This window comes from Passer domesticus, chromosome 1, assembly GCF_036417665.1.
Source record: "Passer domesticus isolate bPasDom1 chromosome 1, bPasDom1.hap1, whole genome shotgun sequence".
NCBI classification, from domain to species: domain Eukaryota; kingdom Metazoa; phylum Chordata; class Aves; order Passeriformes; family Passeridae; genus Passer; species Passer domesticus.
In genome coordinates, this window is record NC_087474.1 from 134820212 (window position 1) to 134845168 (window position 24957).

The 24957-nt window shown below is 38.2% G+C and overlaps 1 protein-coding gene across 5 annotated transcripts in view; it reads left to right on the forward strand.

Moving 5' to 3' along the window:
* Positions 1-18688: 18688 nt before the first annotated feature.
* WWP1 (WW domain containing E3 ubiquitin protein ligase 1) overlaps positions 18689-24957 on the forward strand; it is a 57925-nt gene continuing 51656 nt past the window's right edge. For 4 of the 5 annotated variants that reach the window (XM_064390765.1, XM_064390781.1, XM_064390791.1 and 1 more), the window contains exon 1: positions 18689-19043. The gene's annotated coding sequence lies outside the window, so the exon portion shown is untranslated. Of the gene's footprint in view, positions 19044-20041; positions 20173-24957 lie in introns of those variants that run through there. The other variant, XM_064390772.1, reaches the window with a different exon arrangement.

Sequence of the window (24957 nt, forward strand, 5' to 3'; positions counted from 1 at the left end):
CACCACAAACTGTATCACAAACTGCAACAGAGAAAGAAATAAAAAACATTGCCACAAAATTGTAGATTTTTCTATATTTGCATTAAAATTACATTAAATTCTATATATGCATTTTAAAAATGTGGGGAGCAGAAGAATAACAAAGTCAACTGGTCTGGGACACAGAATATTAATTAAAACAATTCAGCACAGTGCAAGAATACTTTTTCTGTGCTGATAAATCAGGCCTCCTTACTCGAACAAAACAAATGAGCTGACTTTCTGCCAAGAATTTTCTGAAGTGATTTGAAGGGGAAAGAATCTGCTCTCCACCCTAAATCATTCTGTGCCAGGGAAGATATGCAGCTGCTGTTGCTATAGTCTGGATACTGTTGGCTCAGAAAGAAGTGAGCAGGAATTGCAGCTTTCACGACTGTTGTCAGCAGAACTGGTCTTTAGACCATGGAAAGGACAGCATCAGTTTTGATTGATGCTTTTTCAAAACAAATGTCTAGATATTTGCCAAATGAGGACTGCATGTAATAGACCTCAATTATATTTAATTCAAGGACAAGCAAGCTAGGACTTTAAACTTTTAACTCCTCAAAATCTATCTTTTTCTATAAATAATATATTTTACATTACTCCCTTGTTACTAAAATAGTCTTTATGCTGGTGTATATATCAATATAAATCTATAGACCTATAAATCTATAAATCTGGATATATAAAATAGAATCATAGAATTTGCTGAGTTTGAAGGAACCCAATATAAAGGGGATATAAAGGTCATATATCATCTCCAACAACACCTTACAGTGGAAATTCAGATCACAGGATCACTACCAAGGGCATCATTAACTTCTTGATGGTAATGTCAACCTATAACATAGGGGAACAGGAAGCAGCCCCCTTTCATCTTTTCCCTTTCACCTCTCAACATGAACTTGTGTTCACACTCTAATGGCTAAGCCTATCCAGTGAAACTTGTTCAGTATGATTGTTCACTGTGCCTCTTGGGCTGCATCTTTAATGAGAGATAGAGAGCAGGACCAGGAACGAGTTCCTGGTGGGCTTTGAGAGCTGTGAACCTTTCCTTCCCATCTTTGCCTGAGCTGTAGCTCAAGGTTGATGTGCTTGCCATCTGCTCACAAACAGCTGGGCAGCACAGAACTGTGGATGGACTGGGCTGTGGAGTTCCAAGCACTTCCCAGGTCCAATCCCTCCTTCCAGCATGAATTACTGCATTAGGTGCCTCTGCTAAGAACTGAAGATTTATAGGATGAATCATATCAGCATGTGATCATAAGATTTTCTCTGGACTCACAGTCAGCTGACAATAGTAGAATCTCTTGTTCTGGTTCTGTCAATTCCAGCATGACTTTCAGGAAACACCAAAAACAATCCAGAGACAGCTGGCCAGTGTTTGGATTTGCATCAGATTTATAAAACTGTTATGATGAATATTACCATAATAGTTTAAACAAGAAAAAAGACAAAATCCATTGATTTGCTGGACAGCTAGATTGATTTACTGAGAAATACGGAGACATATGTAATATAAATAATGGAAAAAAATAAGTGATAAATGGCAATAATACCTACCAGGCAGTTAAAACAGTTTACATGACACAAAACATTTTCTCAAACAAACAGAAATTCATTCAATATATTGGAATGTCTCCCAAATGACAAAGAAAAAATAAAAATGTGATTCAAGAAATAAAAAGACAAAGCTCTCAAAGGGAAAAATTTTTATGTTTATGGCACACTGTGAGAAATATTTGACTATTAGGAATCCATATTCTACAATTATTTTAAACATTACTTAAGAAAAATGTATTCTCTGGAAGTTAATTACATGTTCCAACTTGCTCCTTATAAAATGTAACAGCAAATCAGACTGACTGAAAAGGAGCAAGTAGAACTTTCAAGGTCATTGATAAGATAATAGCTGTATATTTTTTTCAATCCAGAAAAAGTACACATCCTTATGTAATTCATATTATATTGTAAATGTATATACTCTTTCTTTCTTTGTGTCTCACTACTTTCTGAAAGTTCTGCTTTGCAAACAATGCATGTACACACAAGTACATGTCAAGTACAGAATTTTCTACTGAGTCACATATCTGCTCTAAAATGAGAGAGCAATCATTGGGTAAATCAATCTAGAACAATATAAAAGTTGTTCCTTCAGAAAACCTTTTTTTAGCAGTGAAACTTTGAAAAACAATTAAAATATCTGAAAGATTTGTAATAAATTCATTGAGGCCAAATAAAGCAAACTCTTCTTGCATTTTCAACTATACTGATTTAAACCATTTTCACCATACCGCACAGCACGAGGCAAATAAGGGCACTCAAATAATTAAAAGCCTATCAGACCTATGAATTTAAGGTCATAAAAATTCTTTATATTACAATGACACTTCAGCCAAATTCAATTGAACCCCATACCAATGTTGCCTACAACCACTAACTATTAGCCAAAAACTCAAGGCAAACTTGAGAATGGCAGAATTTGAGAGTAAAAGCTGTCCCTTGTCTGGACAAACCAAGAAACATAAAAAAGGAGGTCACATATTCTCTGCCCTCAATAGGATAATTAAAAAATTTAAAAAGTTGAAATCATGCTTTTAAAAATCTTTCCCCTCAACCAGACCTTTGCCAGAAATGGCTTCGGGAAGTATATAGATATACACACACATATATATACATACATATATATATACATACACACATATACACACACACACACATACATATGTATATATATATTTTTTTTTTTAATCAAAAGACAGGATGGAACCATCAGAACTGTTACAAAACCAAAACCTGAGTATTTTGTCTATCATATGTTACATGAAGAGCAAATACTAACACTTTTGGAAATGAGCAGAAGCCAAGGAAGCCAAAATAAAACAGATCACATTTATTTGTAGCAAATATTAGGACTCTTATGTATGTACAAAAACCACAAACAAATTCCAAATTAGTCTAAAAAATATGTTCTAAAAGATATAAAAATATATATAAAATTTTTCTATGTCTCAAAAAAAACCAAAAAACAAAGCAAAATAAATAAATAAATAAATTAAAAAAAAAAAACCAAAAAACCAACAAATAAAGGACTTAGCAAAAACATGTAATTATAAACAGCAAAAGCTACTGTAGGTAATAGTCCAATGGAAATAAATGCTCCAATTGAATTCAGTGGGAGTAGGGTTAGAGCCTCCAGGTGAGTAAATGGCTTTATGTTTTATGTCCTTCAAACTGCTCAGTGTGGCAGTGTCCTGCAGCAGCCAGGATGCTGTGACAAATATTGTGCCAGGTAGTAACCAGCACGATCACTGTGCCCAGCACAGGTCACAGCAGACTGAGCAGCTGACTGAAAAAGATAACATTTTCTCAGAACCCTTATATGAATTCATGTTGATGGCTCCTCATTGGCAGGAGACAATAGCTGAGAAGTTTTGCAAACGTTATTATCACCACTTGTCTCTCTGGTGTCCATGGTCTACAATAGAGTGCTTCCGAGTGAGTACACTTCAGCTCAGATCCAGAAGTTTAATCATCTGGCTAATTAAACAGACCTATTTAATTTAGTTTATGGGATCCAGCTGCATGTAAGCTCCGCATTTTGCTCAAATAAACATGCAGAAACCATACAGGGAAAGCCACTGAAACCAGGGAAAGCCACTGCTTTTAAAGTGCTACTAAAAGTGGCTGCCTAAAATAATGTCATGACTTCCATATCAAAGTCTTATTTCTGTCATTCCAAAGAAAAGAGTCAGTTATTTAAAGGTGTGAGCTTTAATATTTTTCTCTTAAAACTAGCAGTAACAGTTTACAACCTCCACCATGGCAACAATGTTGTCACTCTGAATGTCATCATAGCACTGTAACTTTTTTCTTTTACAGTTTTTAGGTCAGTCTTGCTATTGAATCATGATAAATGATACAGTTTGTAATTTCATCTCTCAGAATTTGCCTTCACCAAAGCACAAGCCAAGCCTTGCACTAAAACAAACCCTTGCCAAAGGTATTAACTCACAAATCAAAATGCCAGCCTTTCCAATCAGTCCTACTCATTCTAATCCCGTGTGCCCTGCATGCTATTTTATCTAAGTGTCTTGCAAATCAAGAGTTTCATTGCACAAGGCTTTGAGAAGTGTGGGCCAGACCTTGAACAAACATTCCATCTAGATGTCCAATCTTATTCTTGAAGTGGGCAGTGCTATATGTCTTGGAATTAATTAAAAAAATAAAAAGTTACTAAAACAGATCTTAGTCATTTATTTTAAAAACTCCACATTTCACATACTGTGAACTCTACAGCCCTCTACTCTCCTATAGATTTGAGACCTGGCAGGAAAAATGGGAACGGGAAAAACAGAAACAGTGAACAGGAAATCATGAAAGTTCTTTCTTATCTTTATTGCTTAGGATGCAAGTTGCTGTATCTCATATCCACTGAAGTACTTTACAGATGGCGTATGCATTTTTAGGGGTGGGATATTTATACGTCTGCTAACTACTTAAAGACTGCATACAGGATTAATCTCCTTTAGAATTTCCTTTAGAAATTCTCCTTTAGAAGCTCCTTTAGAATTTCCCAGGACTTTCAACCCCAAAAGAAAATCACTACAATGAGAAATTCCATATTGTTCTTAAATATCACCCAAAGAATGGAATCAGATGTTATTTGTTCCTACAGGGGACTTACACAGAACACATCACCTGGCAATCTGTATTTCTATGGCAGTACAGGCAGCGAATAACCATTTTATGAAAAATAACAGACTACTTTTTTTAATGGCAGCTCAGAACAATGCAGCTGCCTCATTTTTCTGTGTGAAATACACAGATCTAGTTTAACATCCCAAAGTATTTTTGAGCAAAACCCCTATTGCTGAAGAGTTTACTGCAATTAGTTGTTACTATGGCTATACGCTCTGGAAAGGGTGGGAACAGGAGTTTAAAGTAGTGACAGCAACCACAAAGGTACAGGATCGATATATGTACAAACTTAATCAGCATTACCTTAATCATGGTTAGATTAGCTTCATCTGGCTGCTGCTTTTGTTCAAATGTTGATGTTGATAATATGTAGAATGAACCACCCAAGCAGAATGATAGAGGACAAAGCTGACCCAGATCTCTGCCTTCTTTCAGGTTTAAGCTATTGCAAGATATTTTCTTCTACTTAGCTTTGAGCTCTTAGGGAATAAAAGTTATAATCCAGTTCCTCTTAAACAATGAGCCTGTGAAATGCTGCAGACAAAACTTATTTACCAAACAATACTCACTTGTATTCAAATGAAGTGATAGCAATTGGAATGTAGACACTTTCAAATATGTTCTACTCCTCTATTTCACTTAAAAAATAGTTGAGATAAATAAGAAATAGTTGAGATAAGTAGGTATGTAGGTATGTTTTAATTTGTTTTGCAATGCCTATAGGTCACAACCAAGATAATGAGTCCCTTCACCCACTATCAGAGCATACAAAATAAGAGCTAAAAACTGTCAGGTACACTTCACAGGGTGCCAGTACATTAATAGGCACTGTGTGGACAGCTTAAGCAAATCAAAATGTATCCTGCACTCAACTGAGCAAAGGGACACATCGCTGATCAACAGCAAAAGCTAAGCTCAGAGCACAGCCACTATACTTCTCAGGAGCATAAGCAGGCCATCCAGTTCTGGAACAGAAGGCTGCTCCTAGGTGTAAATGCCAACAACTACATTAACTTATCAATTAAAGCCCTCAGCAGGGAGATCTTGGGACTGGTCTATGCTGCCAGAGCCACTTTATCTATAGCCAACAGCAAACAAGCTGAAATAGTTTTGGCTGTCTGATGAACAACCCAAGCTCAATGAGATGTCCTAACCAGCATGACTCAGAGGCATGAACTTGCAAGCCTGAGACATTGGAAACCAGATGAAAGTCAGCTCTGAAACCAATGCAGTTTAGGTCTCTAGAACTTTTCCAAATGTACACAGTGACTCTGCATAACAGGAGACAACTTGAAGTTGCACCAGTTCCTGCTTTTAAGTGACTTTAAGCAACTTATTCACTCATTTGTTCAGACTGAGACAATACTAGGCAAAGTCAGAAATCCTGCAAGCCAATTGGAAAATTTTAAAGTGAAATGACAGGTGAGTTTAGATATTTTGAAGAGTCAGAGGCAGAACAAGGCTTGTTTGGAGCACTTTTAGATTCACGCGCTGCAAGCATGACAGAGTTATGTTTTCAGTGCCAAAGTCCTAATTGGTTTAAGACCTATAAACAAAACAGAGTGGAAAAATATTAACACATTAGTGCTGGTGGATCAAAGAACAGAGAGATTTCCCAAGGCCACTTTGGGAAGAGACAAGAACTGAGTGCACATTTCTCAAGTCTTAGCTCAGCATTTCTATCATGAGGTTCTTTTCAAAATACTTATTTCCCAACAAGCCTTACCAATAATGCATAGTCCAACCCCCCCACTGAGGGCAGGTCAAATTATCATCAAATATAACTACCCTGAACAGACTCTATTTTTTCTTTTGTTGTGCTCAACTACCTAAACAAGCTGAGCCCCTCCTTGTAGATCACATTTTCTAGATGTCTGATAAAATCTGTTTGCTCTGGACTCTTTCCAATTAGTACACATCTTCTGAAGTGCACCAATTAAGATTAGTTTTGGGCACAGCACCAGGCACATTAATGAGAATGAGGATTATTAAAAACTCCCTCAAAACATTTCAGTTTGTGCATTTAGAATGTACACAAATAAGCAGAAGGAAAAATAAATAAAACCTTTTGGAACTTTAATTCTCCCTAAAGAGTTCTGTCACCTACTCAAGGATGCTGGTAAACAAGGTCAGATCATTACTCAGACAGTATTTGAAGTTACAGAAAGAACAAATAACTGACATATTTTGGCAAAGTCCCACAGCAACCAGAATGGGGACAACGATCTAATTCCACTGAAAGAAAAACAGTTAGACAGTCTGTCTCTACAGAATTAGAAATTCAGAAATATATAGACTGATCCCAAACCTGTCATAAACCCGAAAAATTAAAATTACCTAATCTAATGGTATTGTGGCACCAGTTCAAAAGTGTCTAACTTTATAGTAGTATTGCCTGAAGACAATACTGTACTTGTCTCAAGTAAAGTGTCTGAATTTGAATAAAAAAGAAGCTGTTTTTCAGAAGGAATTTGCTACTGTATACAAGGGTAATGCTAGCTGCAAATGATTTTTACAAGATAAGGAGTAGTGCAGACCAAGACATTTGTCCAAATGTGTTTGGGTGCAGTTTATCCTTGGCTAAGAAAAATTATGCTCACACTCAGACCAATGACTATCTCTAACACAGTAGTTTAGGAATCCTAACAGAACTAATACCAAAGTTTAGGAAAAATAATTTATCAGTTCCCTGTTAATAGGATCCACCAACTTAATACAAGTTTTGAGAGTTTGAAATGGTCATGTATACATATTTACATTCATGGTGCAGGATACAATTACACTCTTGCCTGTCACAGTCAGGCATGTTCTTCAGTTCTTAAGATTAAAAAAAACCCTCAACAGTGAAGAAATCGTATCTCAGAACAAGGCAAGACATCAATAAAGTTATTGCTAAGCTGGAAAATACCTTGTTCTGTGGCAAATACAATTTTCTCTCAAGATGAAACTTGTGAAGCAAAAGCAGAAACACAATTTGTCTTCCTAAAGCCATAGCAAAGACTGTTTACCTCCTCCCTACAAAGGATATTCAGATATCCATGGCCTACACAAAGACATGAGTTATCATTATCAATAAGAACAAATACATTTGGGCTTGTTGCTTGCCACAGTAATACAATAATGTGTTCCCACTTTCTTTCAGGCTGAAAGCCACATGAAGTTAATTAACAATCTGTTTCCAAGCTGTAGGTGGAAACAATGGAAAATTAAATTTATCCTAATTTGGGCCCTTTTTGTCTCAAAGAGAGCACTGGGTAAAAGCAAACTCAGAAATGTATGCAACTCATGGAATATATAATACTTGATGTATTTCAACTTAATTAATCTTTCTGGCTTTGAAAGCCTTATTGGCTTTTGAAAGCTAGATGCTCAGGAATTATACTACCAATTATACCAATTGTTATAGAGAACCACATTAGTAAGAAAAAGCACTCTGGCAAATACAAAGAAAGAAAAAAAAGGAATAAACAAATTTTGTTTTAAAAGAGTAAAAAACAACCCAAGACACCATTGCTTCACATCTTGGTATTTACTTATAGCAGTCTTCATAAAGTTGTCAACATTTTATGCCATCAAGTGTATTACATACATGAGAGAAACTGCAACCAGTTAGTTTACTGGCCAGGTTTCAGTCAGTTCTTTTTCTCAATATGTGAAGGACTGAACTCAGTGGAAAAACTCCCTACACACTGACTTTGCCTGATCCACTTTACATTTGTACTGCAATCTCCTAACAGTGATTTTCAGAAGTTGGTGGTTTGTTTTGTTTTGCTCTCTTTTGCTTTTAATTATGAGAGAAAAACAACAAAAGCAACAACAACAGCAACAAGAAAAAAATCACATTGGCTGCAACTCAGTTTTTTTACCAATTTTTTGTGTGCAGGTATTTCAGTATATTAAAAATGACAGTGAAACTTTAAAATCCATATATATCTACATATATATAAAATTTATGCTAGAACTCTACGTTCAAGCTTTGCTTTTTGAAAGAAAATGCTTTCTCATTCCCATTAGAATGTAATTCAGATTGACTGAAAATGCAATTACAAGTTCTTAGCTGTTGTCCAAGTCTTGTGTTTGCTGTTTGGCCACTGTCCGTGCAGCAGGCGCAGCTGCTGAAAAATAAAAGCAATACCTTGGAAACAGCAAAGGCTAAGTATGTGGATCACTCTTATGCATAACATCTTAGGAAAAAAATCCAATTCTGTTCCTACCTAGAGGATAATGTAATGGTACAAGGACAGATTTCCATATCTTTGCAGAAAGCCCAAACCATTGTTTGGTATAAGTGAACTATTTCAGAATAATTTCTGAATTATCTCTGCCTCACAAGGGATATTATTTTGCAGAAATATACACACTTTCTTCAGCTATTTTTACCATTTCTTTTTCAAATAGTGTCTGGTCTTAAACCTTCAGGAGTGTATAAAATGAGTCGGATTGAAGGTGACTTACTATTAAAAAAATTACATATCCAAAATCATTTCAGTTCTCACTTTGTTACTCCATTAATATTCTATCCCTCCCATTTCATTGAGTTCCATTTTTGTTAGCTTTTGTTGACTAATTTTCTTTGCATTTTCTTTCATAAAATAAATAAGAAAATAAACTAGTAAACTTACTAAGAAAAATCAACAAAATTGGTCTTTGACTTTCCTCAGTATGGCAAGACTAGCATGCTTCTTAACAAAGTTAGTGTGCTACATCTTGGGAAAGAGGAGAGAAAATAAATACTTATATTTGAGAAAGGCAAGTTAACTCTCTCCTCCTAAATCTAATTTTTATTCATCATAAAATTTTTGTCATTAAGGAACATGCCAACTCACATTTTTATATTATTATAAATATTCAGAACAAGTTAAAATGTTGTAGCACTTTCAAATAAACTGTTATTTTACCTAAAGTATGTATCCAGAAACTTCACTGGAAATTAATAATAAGTTAATAAGCTAATATTCTGATTCTGTAATTCAAAAAAATCCATCGTTCATCACCTTTCCCCTTTCAACCCTGTTTTCATTCTTCTCTCACCCACTATCCACTGAAAGTAAGAAAACTGATACATAGTACTACTTTATGGAAATAGGAACCATCCCAGAGGCCATATTCATAAAGGAGATGTTTTGTGCACAGTCAGTTCTGTAATTCACTCAGTACTTGGTAGAAAGCCAAAGGAGAGTCCTACAATTCACACACAGAGATGTGCAAGATAGGACTCACCCTTTAAAAACACAACTGATCTATCTGAGCACATCTCCTACATATATCTTCCACTTACCCACATATATCTTCAACTTTGCCTGTAGGAATTTCTGTATATGTGGAAATTCAGAACTAAGTCACTTCTTCAAGGTCTTACATTAGACAGAGAAATAACTATGGAAAACCCTGTGCTTTCTAAACTAAAATTCGTGGGCTTTTACTCATGGCAGAAGCTAATTTCCCTCTGCAATACCTCAAAGAGCTGAAGAGGAGATACAGACCTTGACATAGTTTCATTACATGTGATTTTGCCAATATTTTAGTGACCATGTCACAAACTGGCCCACCAAAGCAAAAGATATCATCTAACTGAAGGCAGAAGACATAAAAGAGCACAAAAGCAGCTCTACTTCAAACATGTCTTTTGTCACTCCATCAGATTTGTGCTAAAAATTTTATGTGTTAGGCTGAATATGCAGTATGTAGAAGAAAAAAGCAATGCATTTTTAAAGGCTTTTAAAGAGCAGCAGTACACTGATTTCTACAGTAAACATTGAAATGTTCTGTATTAATATTTAATTGGTTAAAACTCTCCTGTATGTCATAAGAAAAATGAAGTTTTAAAAACAATTTAAAAATATTATGACTCCCATCTATGCCTAAAAGATTTTAAATAGCAGATTACATTTACATAAGTATAAATTCTATATCTCATTTTAAAACATAAAACATGCACAAATTGCAAGTGAAATTTTAAGAGCAATCTGAGGACAATTTGTCCCAGAGGCATAAAAGAGAATAATAAGGAAATCAAAAGTGGCAAAGTTAAACATTTCCTAGTTTATTCCCATTATCAGTTTAAACAGTCATGGAAGGAATGGTTTACCAAGTTTGTCATGTTCTACCAAGGAGGTGCATTGTCCTAAAACTGAAATGCATTTAACTACATTAAACACTGGGATTACTCATAAAAAAACAAACAGTACTGCACTGTAAATACCTGGCAAAAAAATGCGTTCAAGCTGTTAAAACTCATGCATGAATTTATAAATCTATTTTATTACTAGTATACATACAATACTGTGCTCTAATTCTTATGTCCAGCTGAGCAAAAGAAGAGGGGATTTTCAGGGACAAAAAGAGTTCTAGGGCTTGAGAAACAAAAAAAGCCTGCAGGTAGGAATTCAAGAAAGATCAGAAAGGCAGGTCAGGAGAAAGCTGAGGTTCAAGATCTCTTTTTTTCCTTAGAATAAAAGAAAGTCATGGCAAGAATTCTGCACGGAAGTTCAATAAGCACATAGTCTATATTGAAGGAAGAGAGACCTCTCAGCTCTTAAGCATTAACACTCTACAAACCATTGTAATGTTAAAAGAAAGAATATATGGCTAAGTCTCAGAAAACACAAATTTGAAGATTTCTTAGTTTTTCTGATTAATTCCCAGAGAAAGTTCAACAAAAGACAAAAACAATTTGCAACTCAAACTGATGGATGACTGGTTTACTTAGGCCATACTCTGACAAAGGACAAACACAAATTACATTCCTTGATCATTTTCAGTTATGCAATCCAAATAGGGCAATAAAGGAAAAAGGACATAGGGTTTCTCACAACAACCAAAACCTTGATTCTCTGACTGTGATCTCTAGACCACTACATTTCTCAACATTTTCAACTGAAGCAGCACTTAACCTCTGGAAGCAAAACTAATTCAGAAGCCATCCTGTGCTTACTGTGCCAAAGTATTCACAATGGCCTTCTTTCAGAGACAAATAATAATAAAGGTTAAAAAATTAACCTAATTTTCATTCTCTTCTTCCCTTCTGCTTATACATATGAGAGAATATGGCTGTGCAGGAATGTCTCGTTTTGACTTGCTTTTTGAGCTCTCTTTTGATTTTTATTGACCATCAATTATCCACAGACTATGGGCTGCATAGCATTGCTTTAGGTAGTGCTGCAATTAAATCACATCACCCAGTGAGCACTGGAACTAATGAAGCTTGGTCTCTTAAAGATTTGTTTTTCATGGTTGATTGACTTTGGTGCCTAAGAATGCAAACTCCAACTGAAGCCTTCTCTTATGGTAGGCATTTATAAGAGCCGGCTGGTTTATTGTTTACTCTCTCCCTACTCCCCATTCTCCAGTGGTTAATAGTGTGCAATTTAATGATGTAGCTTTTCCTTTGTCTGCAGGCCTTCCAGGGAACATTTACAGAAGCTTTCTACAATACTCTCCCATCTCTTTTCTCAAGGAAAAATAATTTATCAGATTTACTAGACACGTTTAAAGTTGGCCTCTGAACTCAAAAAAGTTATTATGGAGATTTAAGGGTAATTGCCCAGACTTGGTAAACAAATTCCATGGGAACTGAAGATAAAATAACTTGCCATACTCTGATTTTTTTTTCCAAAACTCATTGAAAATTTATTGGTGAGAAAAAACCACAAAATATTGCCACTGGAATATGAACAGAATAAACCAAACTATTTGCCTTCCCTTATTTAAATGCCCTCCCCATAACTCATGCCTTCTAAACAACCATATTCTCTTCCATTCTCCACCTCAAGGTGAGCTGCTGTGCTCCCAAACTCTTCTGTAACTCACCACTTTCACTGGGATTGGAGTCCCTTATTCTCCATTACCTGTCTCTGTACTCCTCTTAGGCACCTAAGCTGCATTCAGCTTACTCAATATTTGTGCTCAATCTCAGCCCCACTTCCAAGCCAGGAGGGCAGGCTTACTTCAAAAAAATAACCCAGTGTACAACAATAAACTTCCAACAGTGGCTCAACATTTATCTGCTAAAATGTCAAGGCAGAAGTGAACTTACATTAATACATTTCATGCTATTGTCAGTGGGAAAACACTACTTGATTAAAAGATAATTATATTTTAGCTCTCTTTCAAATACATTACAATATGTTGACATAAAATCTAACGTTTCAGATTTTAGAGAAAACAGTGCAGCACCAGACTTAAAGGAAATTACAACACAATCTCATTAGAATATAAAATGAGAGGTATTGGTTTGTAAATTTCCCCCCCACTCCCCAAAAATAAATCTAACACTCTGTGCTGCTAAGAGATAGCACAGAAACAACAACCCTTTGACAAGTTGTTTTCATAGTTTTAAAGGATTTGGCACATAAACCTCTAGACTTACAAGAAAAAAGCAATAAATTGATTGCTGATTCACTGACGTCTCGATGATTTACAGATCTGACAGTATCAAGGTGCTGAAATAACTGGATTCATCAATACATTTTGGAAGACATTTGTACACAAAAAACCCCATTTTTTGGAACCGTAGATGAAAATCAATGAATTTTAACCCCTCAATAATTAATTTATTACTTAAAAATTTAAAACTTTTGATTTAACAATTTTTGGTCTTGGAAAAAGGTGTAGGGAGAAAAATCTCCTTGTAATTCCAAATTTGTAGACAAAGAAACTAATATTGTCTAAATCCAGAGGCAAGCAATTTTATTGATTCATACTAACTGGAGTCAAGTCTTTGCAATTTTTCATTTAAATTCCTCCACAATACTGCCTTATAGACCTACTCATTTTAATGCAATCAGACACCAAATTGTTGTGAGGAATCAAGTTAAATGAAGTGTACCCAAGGTGATTACTGTTATGTGTTATTTACACTACTACATATACAAAACCCTTATATTACAAACTTGAACATGATTGTGACAAATATTGCACACATAAAGCAGAATCCACATCTCACACCTTAAATGAGAAGCAACATATGCAAACCTCTGACAGATGGAAGGAAACAAATAAATAGGACTAAATAATTGGATGGTGCAGCAACTAAGTTCCTTAACCACTGTGAAACTGGAGACTTTTAATTATATACAGTAAAAAGTGACTAAAGTAGGATTGTACTCTAAGTGCAACATCAAAAAAACCACATAACAACAGAGGAACAAACCCTTATCCCTTACTTACCATATAAATAAGATATTTTTAAGGACAATATATGTTTAAGGTATAATATTACAGACACAAGCATGTGTATAAGTCGAAGATACACATAACTATACTCATTCTGCTTCCAGAACATAACAACCATGGAATCTGGGAGAGCAATATGAGAAGACTGATCGAATGCCAAAAGTGCAGACATTCAGTTGTTACAGGGAGTGTTTATTGTCCTGGAACAGGAGCCAATATTGTGCATTGAAAAACCATTGATTAAAATGTCTGAACACTGTTGGGAAGCAGGACCAGAAACTAAAACTTCCCAGCTGCTCTAGCTCATGCTCCCTAGCTGCTGAGTTGTCCGGCATTACTCTGCAGCATTACTTCAATGTGCCTCTGCAAAGATCCATAAAGCTGGCACAGGAAAGATAATCCTGGTCCCAAATGAGACAGCACTAATTGGTCACAGTCTGACTTGAAAAGAGAGATTGGTTTGACTTTAGGAGGGCACAGAACACAGATTGTTTTAGGTTCTGAGTTCTCCAACCATGACACTCTGATGCCAGGTGATCACTGCCATGTTTCTCCCTACTTCTGTCCTCACTGTATCTTCTGTACTCTGTATTAATTTCAGATCCTTTCTGTACTGGATACACCTTTAACCACACTTCCCTGATTCACCCTTCCAGGGATCTTAGGTGACATATTACCCACCACCTGGAGCCCAAACAAATTAGGTGTAAGCCAAGTAGTATTTTTTCTACTGCAGTGAAGGCATCAGGTGCCTGTTGCCAATGCCTACGAACACAGAGTACATCCCCTGGCAGACTTGGGTGACTACATCTACAGGGTTTTGTGGCTTGCGCTCTTGGAGGTAAAATTTATGTTTTATCTAAACCACAATTCAGGTACTTAAATGCTTTTCTGAATCTGGTCCAAAGAAACTTGTCCAAATTTTTTCTTACTCTGCATGAGTTTTGTAATAATAAATCTCCATGTAAAAAAACCCAACAAAAACAGAAACAAAAAAACAACCAAAAACCAACCAACAATTACCAAGGAAATTGTCTCTCTACTCTCATTAGATACATTCCCCCCTCACCCCCAGCCCCCTGCCCCCATTAGGAAATTGGGGCTGAATAAGCAATCAACATAACCATTTGCATTAAAGACTTGTATTATAAAACTTTGCTCCATTTCAAACAGAAACCACACTGACTAGTTTTGTGTGCCTTTACTCAGGTAAAACCAGCTTTCATTGGAGTCTATTAATGGCAGAAAGATTAGGTTTCAGCCTCACGTTTTACTACTGCATTTCTGTAAAGGAAGTTAGATCATTACACTTCGCTTACACTTTTCTACAGAAGTTTTTAAACTATTCTGCAACATTCAGGGCTTTTAGTTTAACACAAAGCTTTTGTAAAATGTTAGAGAAATCAAAGACAAACAGAAATGCAAATAGATGGTATTGTACAGTAATTTCATGAGCTGCGAAAACCATTAATTTGCAATTGTACTGGTTTACTGCCTATTGAGGTCTACAAGAGTTCTCCAGAAGTATAAATTAAGCAAAACTACTGTCACTCAGACTTTCCAATTAAAGGCTAGCAGAGCTCACTGCCACTCCTGTTTGTGCAGCTACAACAGAGAAACAATTTGTGAAAAGATAAGATACAATTCCAGCCACTGGATAGATTCTAGTCTATTAAAACACAGACATTGTAATAGCCTATCTGAAAATCCATGCTTATCAAATGTACATTGTTCGAGCATGCCAGAGAAGATCTATTCAAATCTGAGGATAATCACAGTATATTCTGGAGTCTGTTTTATAGAGATCTGGTCTGAATCCAAGTTCTTCAAAACTTTCCTTACTTTGTAAAGAGTAAGGGAAAAAATGTCAGCAATACACAAGGAGATACTGTTAAAATCTTTCACAAGTATCATAAATTACTATCTCAGGAATGTTGTGTATAGAAAGTACTCTTATATTTGTTTCAATCTTTATGCAGACCCTCTTGGAAAATTCCAACTTTGGTAGATTGGTTTTGGTAAGTTTAGTGGCTTATCAAACCTTACTTGAGGCTAACTTTTCTAAAGGGATAGTGAAGGGGTTAATAAAAAACCTCTTTATTTCACCCTACAAAGAGCAAAGCTCTAAGGTAACAAGGACACCAGACCTGCATTAATTTCTACTAGCCTTCAGCACTGTATGGTAGAGTCTGTAATATTTTCTATCCAAAACAAAGAAGAAAACAAACAAACAAAGGTGTTTATCTACAAAATGAAGACATCTGTACTTGCACTTTCTCAGGTATAGGTATCCACTTATAAGTCCGTAACTTGAAGGATTTCAGCAAGTTGTCAACGCATGGCTTTTAACCATTAAGTATTTAATACTATCAGGGGACTGGAACGTGAGCTGGCTCTTCTATGAAGACAGGCTGAGAGCATTGGCATTGTTCAGCCTGGAGAACAGAAGGCTCTTGGGAGACCTTATGGCACCTTCTAGTCCCTAAAGAGGCCTGCAAGAAAACCAGAGAGGGACTTCTTACCATGTAAAAGGATGTAGAGATAGGACAATAGGGAATAGCTTTAAGCTGAAGGATGGTTCATTTAGATTAGATATTAGGAAGAAATTCTTTGAGGGTGTTGAGACACTGGAACATGTTGCTTAGAGAAGTTGTGGATACCCCATCCCTGGAAGTGTTCAAGGACATGTTTGATGGGGCTCTGAGTAAAACCTGGTCTAGTGGAAGGCATCTCTGTTCATGGCAGGGAGGGTGGGGAACTGGATGAACTTAAAGATCTTTTTCAATCTAAACCATTCCATGATTTTATGTTTCCATTACCTACTATTCTAAAAGTAGTCAGAAATATTGAAGAGGTTTTATAAGACATTTAAAACCAAACTTGTGGCATTAACAAACTTGTGACATTTTCCATTCATTAGGGTATCAAACGTCTTTTAAGATGCAAGAATACTTGGAATGTCACTGCTCCCCAGAGTGAGACAAATGTATGACAAAATGTGTTTTGAAACAGGGAGGAGGGAAGCCAGAGAAGCCCGTAACTTGTCTACAGAGTATTACATAACTACACACTTTTCATACTTCATAAGACAAGAAAGAAGCACTTAGAAATTTTACACATATACTAAGAAGTAATGCTCATACTTTCCATGAAGTATCAGCATCAGATTACTGGTATTACTAACAAGCAAAGTTTTATAGAAGAGAAATTAATATCTTTTGCAAAGACCAGAGATAGAATGTTGCCATGTACACCTTCACCCACCCTTTGCAGCTGGGAATATAATGCTACATCCATTTCAATTAGATTGCTTTACACTAGAAAAACAAACAGCCATGAAAGCGAGATGGAGCTTATTACCACACTCTGGAAGTGCGACCAAAATATTGTAGAAATGGTTCCTTGTAGTAAGCAGGTTCCTAATTTTGGACAACCTCAGAACTTAAGAGGTTTCTTTAAATGTAAGTTTTAACTGTTGTAGAGAAAATAGCATATGCTGAATTCTGTAAATCAGATGGATTAACTTGGTTAACTTGCAACTAGCAACTAGGTTGCTAACTGTATACAGCTCATCTTACTGCTCACGCCGGATTTTGTGAGTGTATAGCCCATATATTCTGTTACATTTGCTGTGTACAGAAGCTCAAACTATCACAGTTTTCAGTCACTTGTTCACAGAGCAGTATTTTTTATTCTAGAATACTCTAAGATACTTTTGAAGCCGAACTGTAAACACTGTTTCCTTTCCAAACTCTGTTTGGAAGCTTTGTTTCCCTGTAGATTTTCTAAGAAGAATGAATAGGTTGGAAAGTAGTACTTTTGAGAGCATTCCTTTCATTTCCTGAAGGAATTTACATGCCCAAATCAGATTGCTAGCCCCCATGTTGTTTTTTAAGAATATTGAAATACCAGACGTTGCTGAAAGTTGCTTCAGGGTCTCACACTGTAAGCTTTTGTTCCTTTCAATTAACAGTAGCGCTGGACTTTCTGGGACAACCACTCAAAGGCCTTGTTTATGCCCGAAAGTTCATGCTATCACTGCCTCCACAGCGTTATGTTGTACGGTACGAGGACAAAGCTTCATTAGTCTTCAATGTAAGACACAACTTCAGCTCCACATACTTGTGCATATAACTACTTTTGGGTTTGTAAATCCCAAATCCACAGGGAGGCCTGTGGGTCCCGCCAGGGGAAAGCCGGCCCCGGGCCCGTGCCGGGGCTGCCGGAGGTGCCGCCGGGCGGGCGCTGTCTGGCCCCGCAGCGGGGCTGCTCTCCCCTGCCGACATCCGTCCGGCCCAGAACGGGAAGGGCTGCACCCAGAGAGGCAGAGGAGGCTCGGCGGTGGAGGACGGAGACCAGACAGGCGAATCGCGGGCAGGGCTGCTGTCACGGCAGCAGCAGAAGCTCCCGGCGGGGCACAGGAGCCCGCCCTGCCTGCACGGCCGGGAAGGGAGGGCGGGAGGCGGGTGGAGGAGACACCCCCCGCCTTTATCGCTCGCACCGCACCGGGGTGTGCTGGCTCTCCGCGCCGCAGAGGAGCCTTGTCGGGGGACAGCGACTTGCAGGAGCCCTCCTTATCCTGCCCCAGCAGGATCTGTCCCGCTGCCGGTGCCCCGGGGCTGCAGCCCGGCCCCGCCTCCCCCGAAGTCGATTCCGTGCTCTCGGCTCTTCTCCCCGCCGCGGCGCCCGACTTGGTTCAGCCCGGGGCAGGCGCTAGGAATAAGCCCTGTCCCCTTTGAAGAGCCTCGGTTCAGGCTCGCCTCTTCCCTCCCACCGCCGCTGCGCACTGCTCGGTCCCGACTGGGCCCTCCCGCCGGGGCGGCTCCAGCGGCTCCGGCTCCAGCTCCACAAGTTCCTGCTGCCCGTGCCCCGGGAGCGTGCACGAGGCTGGCCCGGCCGTCGGGGGCGCCGGGCGGGAGCAGCGGGAGCGGCAGCGGGAGCGGAGCCGGGAGGGGCGGGAGGAGGGCTGTCGTGCGGGAGCCGCCGATGCCGCTGTGAGATGGCATCATTCTGCGCGGCGGCGGCGGCGGAGCGCGGCGCGGAGGGGTGAGGAGCCGCCGCGGCGGCGAGGAAGCGAAGAAGAAGAAGAAGAGAGAGGTGGAAGGAAGGAGAAGGAGGCGGCAGCAGCTGTGAGGCTGCGAGCCACGGTAAGGGCACAAAACAGGCTGTGCCGCAGCCGCTTTGGTTTGCGGTCTGGCCCGGCAGAAGCACGGCTGCCGTGCTCGCTCCTCGCCGCCGCTCGGCCGTGGGCAGCCGGGGGGGTGGGCGCTGGACGGGTGCGATCTGCCCCTGTCACCGAGGGGCGGGGAGGAGGGGAATGGGCGTGGGGGCTAAAATGGCGAAGGGAGCCGTGGTGAGGTCTCGGTCTCTCCTTTCCGGCACTTCCACTCGTCGCACCCCTCGGGCTCTGCTGGCGGGGGGCGGCGGCTGTTGCTTCTCCCCTCCCGATGCCCCGCATGGTGTTCGGAGAATTGCTGCTTCCCTGCCGTCTCCCACTCTGGCTCGCCTCTGGACAGGGCTGAGGGCCTCTGGGCCCGCACCTGGCGAGGGGAGGGAGGGTCGGGGCTGTGGTGAGCCTGTGTCTGTGGGGCGGGGGGAGAGGGAGGGGGAGTGCCGCCGGTGTCCGGTGTCAGGCGAATAACCTTGTTTATTCCTGTCTACGGCCTTTGCGAGGGTGACTGGGGGCTGAGTCGTGACCTGTGTCAACGCTGAGTGGATTGCGAGAGGCTTTAGTGGCCAGGAGTCAGTGAGGCAGAGCTCCACTGCCGGCCCTGGCTTGCTTATGTGCGGGGTGAAAGCAGAGAAGGATGTTATGTTTGTGTTCACCTTCCTTTGGTGAAGCCGGGGAGGGGGGAGGTGAGGAGCCGTGTCCCCTCCCCGGTGCGGTGCTGTCGCCCCTCACGGTGCCAGGCGCAGGGAACATGGGGTGTTCTCGGTCAGCACTCGGGTTTTAGGTGCCTGCTTGTCTCTCACCTGTGATGGGTGTTTGGCTGAGCAGAATGTGTCAAGACCTCAGAAGACCTGTTTGTGTCATTTATCTTTGTTTATCGTTGTTGCAAAATGTTACAACTCAGTGTGTTTGTTTACTTGATTTTATTTGTAGTTGTCTTATTTTTGGAATGATACCAATTCTCATCCCAGTTTAACTAGGATGTTCTAGGTCTGCTTCCAGATCTATAAATGTTTAAACTGAACATCAAAGAGAGAAAAGGACTTAACACCATCTAATTATTTTAATGGGAGCTCTTCGATGTTTGGGTGAAACTGTAAAAAAAGGTATTCATATTTCAGTTGCATTTTCACAGGGCACCTGTGTCTTATAAAAAGTAATCAGGATGCCGTGCGTTGAAAAAAAACCTCAGGTTATGCAAGTTTAATAATACTGGTTTACTAGGAGATGCAATTAGTGACTGCAGGTGGCTGGGTTATATATGGTCATACCTGTGAAAGACAGTATGATACTCATAGTAATAAGTCTACTCTTAAAATTGGTATACTGGCTTAATCTCTGCAATATAGAAAAAAAGGGACTGATACTGGCTGTGATAATGCTTTACTAACTTGAACTGGTTGTATATTTAAAAAATAAATTTCTATGCTGCCTTATCTGAGTCTGTGTTGGTCAAGGTCTAAACTGAATAGCAATTTCTGGTCAATTTAAAAACTAATAGAGATTAAATAAATTTACTTAGAGAAAAAATCTGAGAATTTTTTACCCTTTGAGAAAAATTTTACATCTGCAAAAGCACAATTTACTTAGATTCATGACAAAGATGAAATGAGGCAACTAGAAATACTTTTGGTTGATGCTGCTTGTGAACTTGTGGGTTTGGAATCCCTTTATCACCTCTTAAGTGTGGATTTTGAGCTATATTTTAAAGGTCTACTCCTGTAAGTGCTTCTGACTTGAGCAGCTTGGTACTATCCATGGACTTTGCCCAAAGTAGAATAATTCCCTTAAATACAAAATTATACTTGAAAGCTTGAGAGCTTTGGGACTGATTTATTTTCTTGGTACAGGACGCTTTGTACCAAAAGAATACGGATTATTTTTGTTTGTAAAATAGTTTACATTTGTTGCTAAATATCAGTGAAAAAAATACTGTAAGTCAGCCAGTCTGTTTTTGTTAGAGAGTTTTCAATAAAGTTTAAATAATCACTTTGCCTACAAGTGCTTCTTAAATCACAGGAATACTGATGGAGTTCAGAGCCAACCCCTTTTCATGAGTCTGTGGAACCCTTGGAAGGAGAAATTTCTGCTAGATTTACTGCTTTTCATCTTCCTTTTTATCTTTGAGTATGAAGTTGGAAATTTTGATTAGTTGGAATTTCTACCCACTTCCCTGTTGTTTCTTATGAAAGAATGTTTGTGGGGAAAGAAATTTCATTCTGGGTTTTGGACAGGAAGAATCAGGAGTAAGGATGTACAACAGGGAGTTGGTATCACATTCAGTTTCTTTGTGCTTCCTATGCCATTAAAACATTAGACTTGAAAACTAAGGTGCCATGATCAAAATATCATGACCTAAGCCATGTCTGTTAATTGGAAATGGCTTCTCTTTATGTGCTTAAAGCAAATACTCATTGTTTGCTTTAAAAAAATCCTTGCAACTTAAATCCCCACAAAAACCCCCAAGTTCATTTTAGAGTTGAGTTGAGATAATGAACTGTGAAGGCTAGGTGAGGTAATGAATGGAGTGATAACCAAATTTAGTGCTTGCTGCAAGCTGTCTTTAAGTGATTTTTGTAAGTTACTTTTAGCTGTGTTAAAAAGACTCTTAGTAAAGACTGAAAAGGGGTGCAGCTACTTATAAAAGTGTTCTGTATTTTAGACAAGCCTTGTACTGCACTTGCCTGCTTCTGCAGTGTAACATTTGCCTGAATTAAAAAAAAATATATATATAAAACAAAAGCTCTTCTGGCTCTGCCAGAAAATCAGTTGCATAGTGACTCAAAATCAGAAAAGTTTCTTCAGTGTGCCTGTAATAAAGTATGTAAACTGGGGCAGGATTCCCCAGTTTCTATGGTAGTGTCATATTAACAAAAATCCTGTTATTTTTCCTGTCCTTGTGGAACTTACAAACCAGAACTGCTGAACTCTTCGTTTGAATTCTGAGTTATGCAATAGAGTGACACTCTTCTATATTCTTGCGTCTGTGTCCCAATGCAGGCAGTAGGAACTGGTTACATCCAGGTCCTTCTTTCAAAGTTTGTTGCCATTGTGTTAGTAGGCCACTTTCTGTGTCGGTGTTCATTCAGATTTACTGTAGTATGCTGGAGTTCTCCTGTCCTTACATAAAGTGGCCTTAGGTAAGGATCATTGGAAATACTGGAGGTGTCACCACTGTTTTCTTGAAGAAAATTAATGTAGCTGGAAAGAGAAATCTCCTCTACTTACCAGCAGGAGTTGGGAGTGTCCAGAAGAGGCATTCCAAAGGTTTATAAAAAAGAAGTCGTCTTAGAGTGGTGCACCTTCTTTCCCCATCCTGCCACTCTCCCCTGTAGAACACTGACATGGCACAGTTTTTGCTAAAATTTGCTATGATACCTTTAAGAAATGGTGAGAGGGAGTTTTTGTTTTTAGTTGCTTTTTGTAAGTGAAAAGCTCTAATTGCTGCTGCTTGTGATATGTATTTGTTGTGTTTGAGGAGCTGCTAGTTTAATCAGGAGGGTATTTAAGTTTAGCTCAGTTTTCCAAGTGTAGTGTTGCTTTAGAGAGAAACACTAGAGATTCCAGGGAAGCCATCAACTGTCAGAGTGGTTATAGGCTATCAGAATTGTTTACAGGGGAGAGTGCTAGGTTTGGTTTGGTTTTTTTTTTTAAATTTCTTAGCATTGCAGGGAAAGTATGTCAGAAAAACCTTTAGGTTTCTTTTACATATAGGTCTACATATAGATCTACTAATTATTGCACATAGAGTAAGAAGCAATTAATCATTGGAGGTTTACATGACTGTACTGATGTAGTTCTATAGCAGCCTATATATGGCAAAGAAACAAATATATTTTGATTCTGTCTCCCCTCAGTCAGTGTTGAGGGCTGTGTAAATTGTTAATCTAATGTAGAGCTTGATAATTCAGTACTGTCAAAAAACCACTTTTAAAATCCTGTTAAAAGAGAGTATGGATTTGGATTTAACTTACAAATTCTACTGATTTTGAAGAGTCAACTGAAATTTATTGAGCTGATTGTGTTACTTTATAATGGCTTTTGACTAAAATAAAGTAAAAAAACCCAAAATCAATAAAATTGGAGTGAAGCATGTGTTTGACAAAGCAGATTACGTTCTTTGGTTTTTATTAACCACCATTTTTCTTTTCATTGGAGTATCTTAGATATGCTTATGTTCTGCTTTAAGTCGCTAACATCTGAGCATACTTAAGTGTAACCAATTCAAAACTTGAATACTTTTTTCTGAATAAAATTATCTGTTACACAGTAGGACAATCTCTTGATTTGTCTTACGTGTAAATGGCACTGAGAATGCAAGCACGTATTAGTAACTGACCACTCAAGTAGTTCAAACAGCATAGAATTACTCCCATCTACTTTGATTCCATTAGGATTCTAGGCTTATTTTGCAGGATATGGTCTTGAAAATAGAAGAAAGCAATTTAAAAACTGATGAGAAGAGGAAGTCAGATTCTAAAGATAAGCAGCAAAATAATTCTGGTTTATGCATTTAAATGTCTTCACCTTGCAGCCTGAAGTGGGCAGAGGAGAGCTCTCATCTGTGCTTCTGTGAGCATAGAGAACAGTAAACAGGATACTCTGCACATATTTCTCATCACTGGGGTTTTTAACCCAGATCTTTTGCTGTAAGATCTGAATGGAGCTGGAGAGTAGCAGAAGAATCCTTTAAAAAAGGATTGTTGAAACTGAAAACTTTTACCTGTTCCTCATATAGGTGGGTGAAAAATATAGGAAGACTTTGGATTTTATGTGCATTTCAAGGTAGCCAGAAGTTTCTCAGTATAAATCAAATCAAATGTGTTTTAAAATGGGCTAAAGTAAACAGGAAAGATAAAGTTGTTAATCTGTAAAATTGCACAATATGCTTTGGCATCAGAACTGAAAAAATAACACATGTCCAGTTTTGAAACAGAGTGCTGTGGTAGTTCTTGAGAAATTCAGAAAGACTTTTTTTTGTTTGTAAGGATGAAGTAAAACTGCTGAACAGATCATGATACCTTAGTCTTAAAGCTGACCTTGTTTTTATTAACTGGTGTACCAAAATTACATACATAATCCTCTCTTATATTTCCTAGTGTCTATAATGACATAAAATTATGTTTGTAAACATAACAACTAAAAAGCAAAATAAAATGTAAGAGGAAAGCTCAATAGAAGATGAATAGTAATAGGATTGACAAACTTCCCGTTTCTCCTCAGGTTAAATTGTGGAAACTGCTTTTTCTTAAATTTCAGTTCCTTTTTTTCCTCCATTCTTGGCACAATATATTTTCCATTTCCAGCTATCTTTGTAAAGTGTTATCTTTGTAAAAAATGATCACTTCTCTTACTTAGTAGCAGAAAAGATTTTGGGCTTAAAAAAAAAAGAAAAAGAAGATGTATTTTGACTTCAAGATGCCAGTTACAAGGACAGGAAAAAATCAGTTAGTATTGAAAATCTGGTGGAAGACTGATATCTGTATGTCATTCCAAAATAAAATAAATCCCTGGCTGAGTGTCTTGTAAGAGACTGCTGACAAAATGTTATCATGGGATGGTGACTTCAACTGCATTGTTAAGGGAATAACTATGGGAAAGAAAACTATTTGGAATCTTACTTCATAACATGATGAAAAGTCTTCTGCTAATGACAAAATTGGTAGTGAAATTATTTATTGAGCAGTGAAAATTGAACCTTCAGTGGGAAATAACAGTGGGTAGTGTAATACTTGGTGATAGGTACATTTTTTGTGTTAGCATAGTGTTGGAAAGAGTAGCTACAACTATTAAATGAGATGTAATGAAGTATTTGGTAACAAGAACCAAACATAGTTAAGAACCGTTTTACGAAAATGTCTCATCAAAAATGGAGTCAAAATCTAAATTAT